Raw genomic sequence first — 19,300 nt, forward strand, 5'->3', positions numbered from 1 at the left:
CACCGCCAAACACCCCCAACGGGTCCTGGGGCCACCATCCCTGCCCACGGAGGGGTTAACAGCTCGTTGCCAAACATCTCCCCCGGGTGCCCTGTAACTGCAGCGGTGGTGTCCACCGTCACCACATCCCGTGGGTGGCGTCACGAACTTAACACGGCTCTGGCCGTACATATACGTCCCCAAACCACGACACCCCTTTCAGTTGAAGTGACCGCGAGACCCCCGGGTCTGGAGATCCTCGAGCCACCCACTGAAGGTCCGGATCCGAGCGGCTCGGCTGCCGAGCACGGGGCGATACACATCCAGGCTGGAAAAGTGTCCTAGAAATTTTGGTACAACCAGGTTGATTCATGCAATGCATTTGTGATGTCGCCCAGGCGTAGTGCTGCCACCAGGTTTGCACCGTTATCGCACACAGCCTTCCCTGGCTCAAGGTTCATGTAGACACCTATTGCTCAACCTGGGCATGGATAGTGGTCTATAACTCTGCAGCTGTGTGACTGCATTCTCCAATGCATATTAATTTAAGCACCACCTGATTGTGTTGACTTAAACACAGGATGTGGCCTGGCAGTTTAATTTTAAAAATCAAGAGATCAATGAGTGACAGGTGTAGGCCTCTTGCTCCCAGAACCCTGGCACAACAGACAAAACACAACTTGGAGACCCATATTGGAGTCTTAATATTTAAAAATATTGCAAGCAGACATCAGGACAGTGGTATGATTCCCCAACCCCCATTTTCCTCATAGTGTGTTTTGCACAGCAGCAAATTATGGTCCATGGAACACACAGGATGTGTGCTTGCATTTTCATTTTAACAAATGAAGAGATGCATGAGTGATAGGCGTAGGCCTCTTGCTCCCAGAATCCTGGCACTACAGACAAGATGGAGCTTGGAGACCCATATTGGAGTCTTGATATTTAAAAACATTGCAGGCAGACAGCAGGACAGTGGCATCATTCCCCTAAACCCAATTCCACATAGAGTGTTTGCACACCAGGGAAGTATGGGTAATGCAACACACAGGATTTGAGCTGGCATTTTCGTTTTAAAAAAATCAAGAGATGCTGAATGACAGGTGTAGGCCTCATGCTCCCAGAACCATGGCAACACTGACAAAAGACAATTTGGAGACTCATCCTGGAGTCTTGAGATTAAAAACCTTTCAAGCAGACAGCAGGACAGTGGAATCAATTCCCCCCACCATTTCCCCATAGTGTGTTTGCACAGCAGTGAATTATGGTCCATGCAACACAGAGGATGTGGGGGGGGGGGGTGCAATGCTAGTCCGCCTCCACGTGGTGTACCCTGGGTAACACTAAAGGACTAACAATCTTGATGACCAAACAATCAAATTATATCTAGATTTCCTGGTCAGTATATCTTACATCATACCTGATAATCAACAGAGGAACAAAGGAACAACTTTGACAATGCCTAAAAAATATAATGGTATTGTCACAAATGTCACTCCTCAAATGAAAGATCTTGGACCCATGGTGAATATCTGCCAAATTAATATTGAAGGTATCAGCTGCCTAAAATGTGTTTTCCTCCACAAGTTCCTCACTGATAACAAAATAGATGTACTTGTTCTTCAAGAAACGCATGTTGAAAATGAAGATCAACTCCTAGTTCGTGGCTCCATCTATGGCTTTGATCTAATTGGTGCTACATATGACTCTCATTACGGTGTAGCCACATATGTGAAAAGTAACATTGAAAACGCAATGCTTGTATCTACATCTGTTGAAAATGACATCCATGAAGTTGTGAGCAAAGTTGGCGATACCACAATTGTTAATATTTACAAGCCTCCTGCAGTACAATGGCCCACAGAAGTCATTCATGTTCACCCACACCCTACTGTATACAAAGGAGATTTTAATAGCCACCACGAGCTTTGACAATATGCTAGCAACGATGAGAATGGCGAGTATCTGGTAAACTGGTCTGAAGCGCATAATATATTCCTCGTTTTTGATGCAAAGGACTTTCCAACTTTGCAGTCAGCAGCCTGGCAGAGAGGATACAATCCTGACTTATGTTTTGTCTCACGCAATAGAAACAATCAACCTTTGTCTACATCTTGATGTGTTGTCAAACATTTCCCTCATAGCCAGCATTGCCCTGTCATCATCACCATTGGAGTATCAATTCCTCTTGTAACGTCGTATCCGCGTCCTCGATGGAACCTTGCCAAAGCCAACTGGAAGAAGTTTGCAGATCACCTGGATAAGTGTATCGGCTGGATACCTCCAATCAGTAAAAACTATGAACGGTTTTGTAAGGCAGTTATTACAGCTGCAAAGAAATCAATACCACGTGGCTTTCGCAAAGAATATATCCCAGGATGGTCTGATGAATGTGAACAACTGTACAGACAATTTCTTGAGAGTGAAGATGGTGAAATTGGTGAGGAATTGTTGAACAAACTGAATGCAGCACGTAGTATTAAATGGATGGAAACAGTTGAGAATTTGGACTTTAAAAGGTCCAGTAGAAAAGCATGGTCTCTTTTAAGAAAACTAGAAGGAAATCGTAAAGTAAAGCACAAAACGAATTCTATAACTTCAAATGAAATTGCAGCACATATTGTGAACATATCAAGAAGCCCAAAAGACTGAGCTCACACCATAGAAGTTAAAAGTAAGTTTAAGCTACTAAAATCATCAGTGGCGCCATCTGAAGAATACTCACGTGCTTTTACAACCTGTGACATTGAAATTGCCCTTGCTGAAACTAAAATTAACAAAGCTCCCGGCTCTGATGGGATCCATCCTGAATTTCTCAAAAACTGTGGACCTTATGCGAAAAAATGGATGGCAAAGTTCTTCTCAGATATTATGGAGAATGCTCAAGTCCCTAGTAAATTAAAACATGCCAAAATAATTGCATTGTTAAAATCTGGGAAGCCTGAAGATAATCCATCAAGCTATAGACCCATTGCCTTGTTGAGTTGCTTATATAAGCTCTTAGAACGCTTAATATATAACAAGATCAGTCGAAAGATTTTTGACTCAATACCTATAGAGCAAGCCGGCTTCAGACCTGCTCGAAACTGTAGTGACCAAGTCTTAGCTTTGACAACTCTCATTGAAGCTGAATTCCAGAAGAACAAGAAAGTTTCAGTGGCGTTTATCGATCTCTCCGCCGCATATGATACTGTGTGGAGGGAAGGACTTTTATATAAATTTCTGAAGGTGATTCCATGTAAGAAAATGATGTACCTCTTGAACAATATGATTGCAAATCGAACTTTTCATCTTATTATGGGCGATTCAACCAGTTGTAAGAAATCTTTAAACAACGGACTAGCCCAGGGATCAGTGCTGGCACCTCTCCTGTTTGCCCTGTACCTAGCTGATATTCCTAAAACAGTGTCACGGAAATTTGGATATGCCGATGACTGGGCACTTGCTATGGTAAGCAAAACAATGGAGGAAGCAGAGGATGTTCTTACAAAAGATCTTAGTGTAATGGGAAAGTACTTCCAACAATGGAGATTAAAACCTAATCCATCAAAAACGGAAGTTTGTTGCTTTCATTTATACAATGCAAGTGCCAAGACTGAACTTAAAGTACAATTTGAAGGCCAATCTGTTAAACACAATTTCAATCCTAAGTACTTAGGTGTAACCCTTGATAGAAGTCTAACTTTTAAATCCCATCTGGATAAATTGGCACAGAAACTGAAAGCACGTAATAATGTTATTCAGAAACTTTGTGGATCCTCCTGGGGCTCGGCAACATCCGTTTTGACAACATCTACTCTTGCCCTGGTGTCCTCTGCTGCAGAATACTGGGCTCCAGCATGGTTAAATAGCTGTCATGTAAACTTAATTGACACTCAGCTGAACAACTCCTTGCGTATAATATCTGGTGCTATTAGACCTACACCTGTTCACTGGTTACCTGTGCTGGGTCATATCGCACCCGCAAATCTAAGAAGACAAAAGCTCCTACTTAAAGAATACACTAAAGTAGGGAATAATGAAAAACTTCCAATACACCAAAATATCAGAGATGTTACAATACAACGATTGAAATCAAGACACCCACCCATCCGAACTGCAATCACCTTGCATGAACAAAACTTCAATTTAGAGGAGAAATGGCGAGAAATTTGGGTCAATGTAGTAGATGGTGATCCCCAAATGTTCCCTAATTTACAAAACCCTCCACCAGGCTTCAATCTACCAAGGAAAACATGGGTTACTCTAAATCGTATCAGAACAAACTTTGGTGTCTGTGCAGATTTTATGTACAAGTGGGGAAAATATGACTCTCCGACCTGTGACTGTGGAGCAGATCGTCAAACTATCCAGCACATTGTTGAGGAGTGCCCCCTGAGATCCTATCATGGTAACAAGAAGGATTTCTATATTGTAAATGATAACGCTATTGCATATATAGAAAATCTTGATATTCAAATTAGATTTTTATCCTTTTGATATTTTTCAATCACTGTCTATTGTCTGGTGTTTATTTTTATATGATGGTAAGATATACGTTCATACGATTAAAATAAAGAGGATGTGGGATTGCATTTTCCTTTTTCAAAAATCAAGAGATGCTTGAGTGACAAGCGTAGGCATCTTGCCCCCAGAACCTTGATATACAGACAAAAGACAATTTGGAGACCCATCTTGGAGTCTTCAGATTAAAAACCTTACAAGCAGACAGCAGGACAGTGGAATCAATTCTCTCCACCATTTCCCCATAGTGTGTTTGCACAGCAGTGAATTATGGTCCATGCAACACACAGGATGTGGGCTGGCATTTTCATTTAAAAAAAAAACAAGGGATGCATGAGTGACAGGCATAGGCTTCTTGCTCCCAGAACCTTGGCATACAAACAGGACACAATTTGGAGACCCATATTGGAGTCTTGATATTAAAAACCTTTCAAGCAAGACAGTGGAATTAATTCCACCCCCCCACCCCATCATTTCCCCATAGTGTGTTTGCACACCTGGGAAGTATGGTTCATGCAATATACAGAATGTGGGCTTGCATTTTCCTTTTTCAAAAATCAAGAGATGCATGAGTGACAAGCGTAGGCCTCTTTCTCCCAGAATCTTGATATACAGACAAAACACAATATTGTGACCCATATTGGAGCCTTGATATTTAAAGACCTTTCCAGCAAAACAATGGAATTAGTTTCCCCCTTCCCATCATTTCCCCATAGTGCGTTTGCACACCAGGGAAGTATGGTTCACGCAATATACAGGATGTGGGCTGCCATTTCAAGAGATGTACGAGCGACAGGTGTAGGCCTCTTTCTCCCAGAACCCAGGTACTATAGAAAAGACACAACTTGGAGACCCATATTGGAGTCTTGATAATTAAAATATTGGAGGCAGACAACAGGACAGTGATATCATTCCCCAATCTCCATTTCCCCATAGTGTGTTTGCACAGCAGCGAATTAGGATACATGCAACACACAGGATGTGGTTTGGCATTTTCATTTTACAAAATGATGAGATGCATGAGTGATGGGCGTAGGCCTCTTGGTTTCAGAACCCTGGCACTACAGACCAGATAAAATTGGAGACCCATATTGGAGACCTGATATTACAAGAAATGCACCCCTGGTGACATGTCCAGACCACCTAGTGTGAGGCATTGACAGGTGTCATATATGAAGGTCACTATGTTTCCCTCAGAATATGCTTGGAGACCTTGTGTAACCTACTGGAGTGTGTTGTATTCACAGTGACCGTTGGGAGTGCAACGCAAAATAAGAGTGTGAACTTGGTCAATCTATTTGACCAAGTATTTTGATATAGTAAACCTGTTAGGGGTTTTATTTTTGGAAAGATCTATTGGTCTGGCAGTGGGATGGATCTCTTCCTCCAGTGCGGGTCTTGCAACAGGCTCATGTGCAGGGAATTACATTTAATCTGACAGTGCACTGCAAGGTGGGGAAGCAGGTGCTGAATGAGATGGCTGTGTGGAGTAATGGAGCACCCCACGGGGTCTCATGAATACTCGTCACCGGGCCGGTGAGGGTCAGGGGATGTCACGGGTGACCCTGCCCGATTTCGTGACCCCGAGGTGTCCACAAAAGGGGAATGGATGATGAGGATGATGGGTTGATGAGGTTAGGAGTAGTAGTTGTCTTGTGATGCCACCTGCGGTATGCGGACAGGGATTAGCCACCGCTGCTGATGCTGTCCTCTGGGGTGCATGGTGTCACAGCTAGGATAGTTCAGCTTCCCGCAGGTGAAGCTAGGCCCCAGGGAGGATGATGGAGGTGGGTAACGGCGCCAGCAATGAAGGGCTGACTCATTAGTTGCTGTTCAAGCTTTTTACCCACTGTCCAGTTGTCACCCTTAGAGTGGTGGTCTCTGCTATGATGGGCCCCAGCCGATCCCGGATAATTCGGAGGTCACCGCCGGTGTTCCCACTGGGTGTCCTTTCTGGTCGGGGTCCCTCCAATCCCATGGATGGAATGTGGAACGGGCTCCGGGTATTGCCTGCACTCACCGCAGACCCTGGAATCACCTGTTTCTGTGTAGATCCCAGGCTGAGCTACCTTCTCCAAGCCGCGGGTCTTGCAGTGCTCTCAGAATTGTAAGGAGATGCCTGGACCGAGATCCCGACTGTCCTCCTCACCACAAGCTGTGCCCGGGGCTAACTAACGAAGTGTGAAGATGTGTGGTGCCCTGGACAAGCCAGGGGCCACAGAGCACAACACCCACACACCCCACACTCCCAGCAGGCACACCAAAGCCAGAACACAAAACCCTTGTTGCCTTCCTCCAGGGGCTGATGATCACACCAGGGGGTGGGAAGGCAGTTGGTCCCGCCCACCAAGGAGTTCACAGTCCTGGAGGCGGGAAAAGTAAACAGATTGAGTTTGGTAGTGAAAGTGAGCAGAAGGAAGTAGTAGTTGAGCAGCCTGAAGTTGGTCCGGGTGTGTGGCCCGGACGGTACAGCAAGGTTGGCAGACGGTGGTGACCGTCTGCAGGAGTGGCTGATTGGAGTCTACCATAAGGACCGTGGACGGGCGGTGGCCCGGCGGTACCGGACCGGTACGCAAAGAGAAGCCAGCACCATCTGGCAGGGGCTTACGGACCCCGGCAAGGCTAGGAGTCGCCGTGAATTTGCCGAATTCATTAGTGAAGGGAACCTCCTGGGTTTCCCAACAGCCAAGTCCCGACAGAAGGCAACAGTCCAACCAACAGAGGGAGACACCGCCACCGCCAAGGCAACCGTTTCTCAGGGCCAGAGCCTGCGGGCAAAAGGGGCTCCTCCAGCCCATATCCAAGCTGGGGAGCGGGTTACCGGTGGGAACCCATTGGAACCATCTACCGTACATAGGTGCAGGGAAAGGCAGTCACCACCAACCTGCCGGGAGAAACAACACCACAGCCGCCTGTGGGACCCGTCCATCCAGCTGAGTGTTTTATCGAGAACTGTGTCCTCATCATTGGCTGAGTGAGTACCACCGTGCCGTGCGGCACAGCGCTGCCCCCGCAACCCTGCACCTCACCAGTCCCCGTAACCCGCCTGCCATCCATCCCAACCCCATCACCGGGCCCCGGGACAACCAACCCCGTACCCACGGAGGGGAGAACTAACAACAAAGCTGCTCCCTGTCAACGCTCCCGGGATCCCCGTCTAGAGCAGCGGTGGTGTCACCAATATCACCACAACCGTGGGTGGCGTCACGGACAATAATCAAAACCCCCACCATCAAAATCCCCTTTTCACTCACGGGCGAGGAACGCCACTCGAGTCCCCGGGATCCGGCCCACCGCTCGAGCCACCACCGAGCAGCAGAAGCAGCAGCAGCCGGACCCGAGCAGTGGGAGAGCGCAGCGTCCCCTCCTCCGCCCGCGACAACTTGGCATCACGAACAGGATCCTACCGTTCTACCGATTGGTGGAAGTGCGCCTTGTGTGACCGCCGGAGGTGTCCGGACGGAAAATTTGAAAAGCCGCCATCTTGGGCGCGAAGAGTTCCCGCTCGAGCGTCTCCTCGAGTAGTGGAGGCGCAAAGGCCTAAACCCTGCCCCGATAGAGGAGGAGCCGGAAAGAGGCTAAGGGGGACGAAATGGCGTCTGGCCGCATGTAGCTCGTGGCTGTACAGATAGGGACGCCGGAACCCCACGATGCGCTGAGCCTTGCAAAGAATGTCCGCTCCACCTAGCTATGCGGAGGCTACCGAGCCGGTGCCCGGGACAGCGGCATGGCTGAGGGCCCGAACGGCAGGGATCTGCCGACACTACCGGAGCCAGATCTGTAGGCTGATGGAGCAGTGGACCGCGGAGGTGGAGGAGGTAGCTGCAGTCGCACGGGTGTTTGGAATGTAGGCCATGATGGAGGAGCTGGTGAGTGACCCACGCCCCTGTGTCCCTGAGGGACCGGCCATTGCGGCTGAGGGACCCGGTCTGCCCCTGGCCCTCATGCCGCCTCCGTCCTCCTTGCCCGTGCACCGCGCTACGTCTGGCCCGTCGGGCGTACACCCCTTCGTAACAGTGGCCGAGAGAGTGGCGAGCCTGGAAGCTGCGGCAGCTGGCGGCAACCAGCCTAGTGCAGGGACGGACGATAGTGATTCCGGGCCTGACACCGAGCCCGTTTCGGAAGAAGATGAGGGAGTCGTCGCTCTGCATGACATGGAGGCCACTTACATCCCCTGGAGTGGAAATAACGGGTATCGGGCGGCCCTTCCTCGCCGCGCCTGCTATGCGCTGGAGGGGCTGGTGAACGTGTTCTTCCACCCAGAGCCGGGTGGGGAGGACGAAGGTGCACCATAAGGGCAGCGGAATGCCGTTGTCACCGTCCCCGTTGGGACCATGTGTGTTTTAAAGATTGAAAATGATAAGTGAATGAAACAGAAGAAAGTTACTGATTGTCAACTGTGATTTGGAACCGGTCGTAGCCGGCAGCTGGTCCCCGTTGGGACCCCCTTCACCACCTTACATAAGAAACTACTTATGAACAGGCCCGAGAACTAGCAGGGCAACCACAAACTTGTGGCATGTAAATAAAAATGTTTGTTACAGCTCCCACCGTTACCGCCTCCAGAGAGGCAGATTGGAGGAAGGACCCGCAGTGGAGTAGGCTGAGGCCCAGCCACCACCGGAACCAGTGGCAATCCTCTGGGGGTTTCAGGGGTTCCCCATGGACGTGGGTCCCCTAAAAAGGACAGAACCCGCTCGGGCAACTTGTGCAGGACTGGGGTCAAGGGGTGCTGCCTGTTTGCTTAGGGGCAGCATCAGGGCCAGGTTGCTTGGGTGGGAGAGAGCGGAAGCCGTAACCGTTTGCAACCGTTAGTAACGTTTAAGTACGAGTACCTCCCGATGTGGGAAGAAGTTATTATAATTGTATGTCTGTTACCGTTTTCTATCTTTTTCAGTTGGTGAAAATAAAACCGGTGATGGTCTGCATTTTTACTAAGGGGGAATGTGGCGCCCTGGACAAGCCAGGGGCCACAGAGCACAACACCCACACACCCCACACTCCCAGCAGGCACACTAAAGCCAGAACACAAAACCCTTGTTGCCTTCCTCCAGGGGCTGATGATCACACCAGGGGGTGGGCCAGGCGGTTGGTCCCGCCCACCGAGGAGTTCACAGTCCTGGAGGCGGGAAAAGTAAACAGATTGAGTTTGGTAGTGAAAGTGAGCAGAAGGAAGTAGTAGTTGATCAGCCTGAAGTTGGTCCGGGTGCGTGGCCCGGACGGTACAGCAAGGTTGGCAGACGGTGGTGACCGTCTGCAGGAGTGGCTGATTGGAGTCTACCGTAAGGACCGTGGACGGGCGGTTGGCCGGCGGTACCGGACCGGTACGCAAAGAGAAGCCAGCACCATCTGACAGGGGCTTACAGACCCTGGCAAGGCTAGGAGTCGCCGTGAATTTGCCGAATTCGTTAGTGAAGGGAACCTCCTGGGTTTCCCAACAGCCATGTCCCGACAGAAGGCAACAGTCCAACCAAGAGAGGGAGACACTGCCACCGCCAAGGCAACCGTTTCTCAGGGCCAGAGCCTGCGGGCAAAAGGGGCTCCTCCAGCCCATATCCAAGCTGGGGAGCGGGTTACCAGTGGGAACCCATTGGAACCATCTACCGTACATAGGTGCAGGGAAAGGCAGTCACCACCAACCTGCCGGGAGAAACAACACCACAGCCGCCTGTGGGACCCGTCCATCCAGCTGAGTGTTTTACCGAGAACTGTGTCCTCATCATTGGCTGAGTGAGTACCACCGTGCCGTGCGGCACAGCGCTGCCCCCGCGACCCTGCACCTCACAAGGCCCCGTAACCCGCCTGCCATCCATCACTACCCCATCACCGGGCCCCGGGACAACCAACCCCCTACCCACGGAGGGGAGAACTAACAACAAAGCTGCTCCCTGTCAACGCTCCCGGGATCCCCGTCTAGAGCAGCGGTGGTGTCACCAATATCACCACAACCGTGGGTGGCGTCACGGACAATAATCAAAACCCCCACCATCAAAATCCCCTTTTCACTCACGGGCGAGGAACGCCGCTCGAGTCCCCGGGATCCGGCCCACCGCTCGAGCCACCACCGAGCAGCAGCAGCCGGACCCGAGCAGTGGGAGAGCGCAGCGTCCCCTCCTCCGCCCGCGACAGATGCTCCTTCCTTTTCCCAAAGTGGTGTTCGCCTCCCAGGTGGTTGTCCTAGGGACCGGTAACGTCCCAGGCCTCGTGATGGCCACCCCCTGTGTACCCTAGGCCAACCCCAGTGGGAAAGCACCTAACTGTGTGTGGTTTGTGAATGTGAGAAACACCAGCAATTAACCTCTTCCTTTCTCGAGATGACTACTGCACCTTAAAGGGAACCTGTCAGCAGAAATTTCGCAATAAAACTAAAAGATTCCCCTTGTCCAGCTCCTGGGCTGCATTCTAGAAAGGTTCCTGTTGCTATTGTGCCCACTTTGAGACCTAAATAAATACTTTATAAATTCTTACCTTTTTGTATGCAAATGTTTTTTTATGGTCACGGGGACAGGCTGTCTTGCGTCCATTAGTCGACCTCCTGACGCTGTACGCCGTCCCCCATTGCTCATTTCCATACATGAGGACGCCCTCCTCATGTAACTGTCCTCCCGAGGTCTCGCGCATGCCCAGTGCCACTCTCGCGGGACTGAGCATAAAAAAACATTTGCATACAAAAAGGTAAGAATTTATAAAGTATTTATTTAGGTCTCAAAGGGGGCACAATAGCAACAGGAACCTTTCTAGAATGCAGTCCAGGAGCTGCAGAAGGGGAATCTTTTAGTTTTATTGCGAAATTTCTGCTGACAGGTTCCCTTTAAGTGAGATGCACTACCCTGTGGCGACTGAAGCCTCAGGGGCGCCACAGTAACATAGGCCAGTACTGACCTGGACACTGTAAGCGGACCCCTGCACTCAATATTCCTAGAGCAGTGCAGGAGTCAAACAGACACCTGAAGAAAGACCCTGCATCCGAGATTCCTACAGTGGTGAAGATGTCGGACCAGAACATTGATAAGACTGTACCTAAAAGAATTGGCTGTGGTCCGGAGAGACATTCCAGGACTGTGGAAAAGTGTGCTATTTGTTTTTGGTCAATAAAAGACTGGTGTGAACAAGCTCCTGGGTCACTGCCTCATTTTCCTGGCTAAAGAAAGCCGCTGCCTCACAATGGAAAATACACTACAAGTCTCTGCTGTAAATCATGCTTTTGGGCCAATTTAGGCTTCTGTAATGTAATCTTTCTTTCCTCTGTGAGACTACTGTCTAGTGACAGATCTGTAGTTTGTTCTCTGCTGGAAAATAGAAAAGGAAAATAGATGATTCCTAACATAAGATGTGATCAAGACAGAACACCATAAAGTATCCACATACTTTAAACTAAGGCCACTTTCACACTTGTGTTCAGTGTAATTTGCTGCTATAGAGAATAGCGCAGTCCGTTAATGCACTGCACTATTCTCCATAGACTTGTATTGACAACGCACTGTAACACAAGTGTCTGCGTTGCATTCGCTGGACGACGCTGCGTCGTTATTTTGACGCAGCGTCGAGCGGAGGGAACGCTACATGTAGCGTTTTTTGGGTCGTTCAAATAACGCACATTGACAGATTCTGTTGGAATCCGCCAAGGTGTCTAATGATTGTCTATGGTGGCGGATTCCACTAGCTATGCACTAAGCGGCGGAATCCGCTGATGGATTCCATCACGTTCTACTGCGCATGCTCAGCATGTCCAGCAGAATGGTCGAAATCATTTAAAATCACTCCCGGTCTCTCTCCCCACTCTCCCCCCCCTCTCTCATACTCACTGATCACCGGCGCGGCGCTGCACGGCTGTCACAAAGCTCCGGCAGCTTTTCCTCTTGAAAATGCTGGCCGCTCATTATTCCTTCTAGTATTCACTGCTTTCCCAGCCCACCGGTGCCTATGATTGGTTGCAGTCAGACCTGCCCCCACGCTGAGTGACAGCTGTCTCACTGCAACCAATTACAGCCGCCGGTGGGCAGGTCTATATTGTGCAGTAAAATAAATAATTAAAAAAAAACTGCGTGTGGTCCCCCCCAATTTTGATACCAGCCAAGGTAAAGTCACACGGCTGAAGGCTGGTATTCTCAGGATGGGGAGCCCCACGTTATGGGCAGCTCCCCAGCCTAAAAATACCAGCCAGCAGCCGCCCGGAATTGCCGCATCCATTAGATGCGACAGTCCCGGGACTCTACCCGGCTCATCCCGAATTGCCCTGGTGCGGTGGCAATCGAGGTCATAAGGAGTTAATGGCAGCAACCCATAGCTGCCACTAAGTCCTAGGTTAACCATGGCAGGCGTCTATGAGACACCCACAATGATTAACCTGTAAGTGAAAGTAAATAAACACATACACCCGGCAAAATACTTAATTTGGAATAAAAGATAAAAAAACCACCCTCTTTCACCACTTTATTAAAGTCCCCAAATACCCCTCCAGGTCCGGCGTAATCCACACGAGGTCCTGCGACGCTTTCAGCTCTGCTACATGAAGCTGACAGGAGTGGCTGAAGAACACCGCTGCTCCTGTGAGCTCCACGCAGAAAGTGAAGGGAGTCACGCTGTTGTTGAGGATAAGAATTGAGTATCCAAAAATACTTAATTCAGCCATTTCATAGACTAAGGTATATAGTTTAGTAGATGTAAACTAACACACATATTTATGAATGCTTTTGTTTCTTACTAACACGTATATATGTATATTGCATATTTAGTGATTTTCCTTAAACACAGTATATACCAGTATATGTAACTTGAAGATGGCTGCCACATTCTGGACAACTCCCAAGATGATGAACAAAAGAAATTCCTAGAGCTTGGACTGAACCAATCAAGAAGAGGATATGCAGATTTCTATACGTCTTGAAGCCCCGACCTACGATACTTGATTTGGACTAAAACTTTTGTTCACACCCCTTTTCTTCTCGGTTTAGGGGCTTAGTCTAAGAATATAGTTCAGTTACCTCAGGGTCTGTCATGGAGAAGTTCCATAACCGATATAGTGTCCATTATCGTTCATTCTCGTGTGCACACATGACAATATAATTTGAATTTCATTTTCCCCATTGGAGCTTGTTTGCCACATTGTTTTTTTTTTTTTTTTCACTTCCTCTGGATCAACATGTTAGGCTACGGGTTGAACTAGATGGACTTAGAGTCTCCCTTCAACCTTAAAAACTATGATGATACTATGATACTATGAAACAGCAGTCGGATCCTGAGTGACCGGTTGAGTCACGTCCTTAACACTGTCAGCGGGAACGTCACTGAGGTAATGCCTGTATGTGTGCGATGATGATGGCTGCAATAGTGCTGAGATGTGTGTGATAATGATGGGTGCGGTAGTGCAGGGTGTGCGGTGATGATGATGGCTGCTGTAGTGCCGGGATGTGTGTGTGATGATGAGTGCGGTAGTGCCTGCATGTGGTGATGATAGGCTCTCACGTCTAGAAAACTTAACGCAACGCGTTATTTCCCTGGAATCTGTTGCCTTTATATCACACTATTTGCAAGGCATCCGTTACATGTGTCACACAACGCAATGCAATGGATGCCGTTCAACGCAAGTGTGAAAGTAGCCTAAAGCAACAAAACCTCCAGATATGGTGAAGTCCATTTTTGCAAAATTGAGGACACTTGAGCAAAAAAATATACATTGCATGTGAATTGTGGGCACCTTACAAAAATACTGTCCATGTATAGTATAAAAACTTAATGTCCATAAAGAGAGGAAAAAAAAACCCCAAAAAATAACAAATAAATTCTGGCAGTCTGGGAGCAGAGGCATGGAATAAAAATGAATTTTCCAAATAAATCACCATAAAATTCTTTGACGATTTCCTGAAGAAAATCACTATTTGCATACACAACAGACTTCTCTGTTTCAGTAGCTATTAAACAATTTAAACATGTCCAAAATTAATTTATTCATTGGGGTAGGATCAGTAAAATAAAAAAACCTAATTACTTTTTGTTAATTACTTTTTCTAATATCCTAAGGTGAGGAAAAATAATTTACAATGAATTATTAAATGTAAGGAAAACTAAAATCCACACCCTCTGAGAGATTACCGCACCTGCGGCCAAAAACCGCAGCAAACCACACCCGAAATCCACATGCGTTTTACCGCAGTTTGCTGCAGATTTGCTGTGGATTTTCTGCCGTATGTCCCTGCGTTATTTTGATAGCACAGGCAGATACCTGTCCCCGCTTCTTCTGTCTGTGGTGCTGAAGTCTCCTGTGATGCTGTGTCCTGTGCGGCTGTCTCCAGCACTCTACTACTTACGGGTCGGCTGTGCAGTGAGTAACTGCATATGCTTGAGCCAGCCTGGAAGCAGGAGACCAGTGTCCGAAGGCAGCCTCACTGGAGAAGGTGAGTATAAGATCAGCGGTGACTTCAGTCAGCTGATGTGCAGTGACAGCTGATGTCCTCCACCTGTCGCTGCAAAGCACATGAGTGAAGTCACCGCTGATCCCACGCGGCTCACTTCGCTTGTGACCTGACCCTCACAGTGAGCAGTCATGGTCTATGGCGCTCGCTGTGAGTGTCAGGTGTAGCAGAGCTTGAAGCCGTGTGGGACCTCATGTGGATTATGTCAGACCTGGAGGGCTGTTATTGGTGGGGTTAATAAAGTGGTAAAAGAGGGGGCTTTTTTGTTTTTTATTTCAAATAAAGAATTTTTGGGGTGTTTGTGTTTATTTACTTTCACTTACAGTTTAGTGATGAGGGGGTGTCTCATAGACGCCTGCCATCACTAAACTAGGATTTAGTGTCAGCTATGGGCTGCTATCATTAACTCCTTATTACCTCGATTGCCACCGCATCACGGCAACGGGAAGAGCCGGGAAAAGTCCCGGGACTGTCGCATCTAATGGATGCGGCAATTCCGGGAGGCTGCTGGCTGATATTTTTAGGCTGGGGGGCTAAAGGGAGGATTTCAAATTGTCTATTTCCAATTTCTGGGAAATCAATATGTCCTTTTCTTCCCTGATAATAATCTTCATGAGCTTGATGGAGCATTCAGATAGGTTGTCATTCCATTCCAGCAAAAAATTATCCAAAAAAATGTACGTAGGCACATTTTTTGAAACAAAGTCCTCTTGGAATATTCCTTTCAACATAAGTGTTTAGAGTATTTCTGGACCGCCAAGTACGGAGCTCTTAATCAGACTCCTTATCCAATTCTAATTCCACAATTGTGGTAATATCAACCATAGCATTACCAAAAACCTCAGTCAATTTATTATGTTGTCTTTGGATAACGTGGTCAGAGCAGCACACAGCGTTTATGTAGTCGCCAGAACAGCTCTGAAACCAAAGCAAAAGAGGGGAAATTGCTAAGAAACAGTTTCTAGTGCCTAATCACTGTAATAAAACGTCAAATCAAGCCCCGACCTCCAAAAAAAAACCACTTTAGCATATGTTCACATGTTTCCTTTTTTACATTTTTCCTTCTTTTTCAATTAGAAAGGGCTGTAACTTATGCATTATATTGGTGTCTGTTTCCCACCTCCATTTTTGGGACAAATTTGACAGCACTTTAAAAGGTCAGCTACAATGTGCCCATTGGGATGTTGACCTTGCCCTCCTCCACCATCACCACCGGCTCCAGTGGCCCTCTACTCAAATGTAGGAAGGGACACTGGCTGTTCACAAATCTCAGACTTCTTAGGGCTCTCAGATGGGCCCTGTAACATACATTGGGGAGGGATGGCAGTCATTTGTAGTTTTCTGCGTCCCCTATATCATTAGTGTGAAAGTTGGAATACGTACTCCATAACACTTTACAGTGCTATTGCCAATGTGGCCATTTGGGTGTTGGCCTTGCCCTCCTCCTCCTCCTCCTCCTCCACCAACACCACCAAACCAGTGGCCCTCTATTCAAATTCTATTCAAATGATTCAGAAATGTATGTTTTATGGACAAACGAACGCCACGCTGGGACATCGAAGCTGATGTCGTTGATGATGATTGCATCTGACGAAAAGCAGGTTGGGAGCAGGAGGCATCATCGCCTGCTTCCTAGACCGCAGTTTGTGAAGCATGCAGCACCGTGGAAGTGGCAGTTGTTTCACTCTGGAGCCCAGGTTTTATTCCACTAGCTAACACCAAGGATTTTAAAAAATTCAGTTTCCACAGAGGGGAATGGTTCAAACACCATGGAGCACAGCATCACAAGGTACTCCCAATAGCTCATTTTAAAAAACATGGTAGGATAAGCAACAGGGCATAACATGCCAAGAAGTTTAATACATTCAGTTCCCCTAGGGTGTAGTGGTTCAGACACCATGTAGCTAAGCCTCACAAGGTACTCCCAACAGCTCCCAACAGCTTATTTTAAAAAAAATTGTTAGGATAAGTGTCGCGGGCGGGGAGGAGGGTGTCAGCACACTACGCTCACCCCTTCTGCTCGGGTCCGGCGGCTGCTGCTCAGTGGTGGCTCGAGCGGTGGGCCGGATCCCGGGGGTTTCTCGAGCGGCACTCCTTGCCCGTGAGTGAAAGGGGGTTGTTGGGTGAGGGGATTGTTTATTGTCCGTGACGCCACCCACGGTTGTGGTGATTTCACCACCGCTGCTCGGTGTGGGGATCCCGGGGATGGTGATGTGGAGCAGCCAGGTGTTGTGTTGCCCCTCCATGGGTAGGGGTTGGTGATCCCGGGGCCCGGTGATGGCTTGGGAGGTGCAGGGCCTGGTGGGCGCAGGGACGCGGGGGCAGCGCTGTGCCTTGCGGCACTGTGGTACTCACTCAGCCTGAGACGTTGACACAGTTTTTACGATAAACCAAACGGCTGGTAAGACGGTCCCACGGACGGCTGCGCTTGCTCTCCCAGTAGGTGACGGTGATGTCCCTCTTCCTTGCACGTTTGTGTACTTGTTGGTTGCGATGGGTCCCCACCGGTAACCCGCTCCCCGGCTTCAAGCTGGACCGGAGGAGCTCTACTCTTTGCCCGCAGGCGCTGGCCCTGAGAAACTGGTGCCCTGGCGGTGGCGGTGTCTCTCCTACACTGGTTGGGCTGTTGCCTTCAATCGGGACTTGGTTGTTGGGGGATCTACGTCCCCTTCACTGACGGATTTGGCAAATTCTGGCGACTCCTAGCCTTGCCGGGGTCCGAGAGGCCCCTGCCCTGGTGCTGACTGTCCTTCGGAACACTGCTCCAGACCGCCGGGCACACAGCCTCCGGGGTACTTCCAGGAACTTCCAAACGGTCCCCCTCCAGACAGTCACCGCCGTTGCTGACCTTGCTGACCTGTCCTGCACACAGCTGGACTACTTCAGGCTTTTCTCTCTGTCACCACTCTTGCTTTCCTCCTTTACCACTTTACTTCCTTCACTTTCACTTAGTTGTTTACTCCTTTCTAGCCCTCAGCTAGACTTCACTCTTGCCCTGCCTGGGCTCCACTCCTCCACTCTCTCTCTCTATCTACTCACTGCCTGGTTCTTCCCGCCTCCAGAGCTGTGATCTCCTCGGTGGGCGGAGCCAACCGCCTGGCCTACCCCCTGGTGTGAATCATCAGCCTCTGGAGGAAGGCAACAAGGATTTTTGGTTAGCTTTGGTGTTCCTAACTGGGATGTAGGGTGTGATGGTGTGTGACCTGTGTCCCCTGGCTTGCCCAGGGCGACACATTCCCCCTTAGCAAAATGCAGACCGTCCGCGAGCTGCCGTCCAACACCGGTTTTATTTTTCTGCAAAAGATAACATGGTAAATCAAACAAAAATACATTTTTAATAACTCTTCCCTTACGGGAGGCACATTTCTTTAACGCTGCATAACGGTTTACGGTTACGGTTTCCGCTCTCTCCCACCCAAGTAACCTGGCCCTGATGCTGCCCCTAAAGCCCAGGCAGCACCCCTTGACCCACAGTCCAGCACACGGTACCCGAGCGGGATCTGTCCTTGCCCTCCAGAGGGTAGCCACCGGTTCCTTTGGTGGATGGGCCCCAGCCTGCTCTGCTCAGGGCCCTCCCTCCAACCTGCCTCTCCGGAGGCGGCCTGCGGAAAACGGTAACGGTAAACAACATATTTACAAGCCACTAACGTCTGTGGTTGCCCTGCAATTTCACGGGCTTGTCCATGGATAGTTCCCATGCAAAAATAACTTTTTAAACGGTCCCCACGGGGACAACGGTGCCGGCTCCGGCCGGTTACAAATCACAAGGCAAATCAGGTGAACTTCGGATCATTTCTTCTTATCATTCAAACTTTTCAGCAAACAACAAAATGGTGGTCCCAACGGGGACTGGACAACGGTGCTCCGCTGCCCTACTCCAGGCCTTCAGCTTCATCCGAGGGAGGGGGTGCCGAGCTCACTCTGCTCTCCTGGCTGCCCCGTAGTTTCACATCCAGGGCAAACCACCCCCTCTCTCCGCAGTGTCGGGTGTACCGCACAAGGTCTCCCGGCATTAGGTTGCGGCCAGGATGCTCCTCGGGCAGGTGGGCATTCACATCCCGCCGGGCTACAAACACTTCGGCCTCCAGGCCCGGCTCGTAGATGAACCCGTAGCCCCGGCGGACATCAAACCGCCTCACCTGTCCCTCGTACAGCGGTCCCCGGACACGGAACGTGGCCTGGCGGAGACTTTCTTTTTCTCGGATAGCTCGGGCCACCAGCTCGGCCTTCTTCCGCTCCCTCTCGGCGATCTCCAGACCCAGCGGTACCGGCTCCCTATCCCAATACGGCGCTGCTGCCAGCGCCGGCGCACGGGTCGGGCCCCGCGGGACATCCTGGACGTTGCCCACTGTCAGGAATCTGGGCGGCATGTCCCGCGGTGTCTTGGCCTTGGGCGCTGCCTTGCA

This window comes from Anomaloglossus baeobatrachus, chromosome 4, assembly GCF_048569485.1.
Source record: "Anomaloglossus baeobatrachus isolate aAnoBae1 chromosome 4, aAnoBae1.hap1, whole genome shotgun sequence".
NCBI classification, from domain to species: domain Eukaryota; kingdom Metazoa; phylum Chordata; class Amphibia; order Anura; family Aromobatidae; genus Anomaloglossus; species Anomaloglossus baeobatrachus.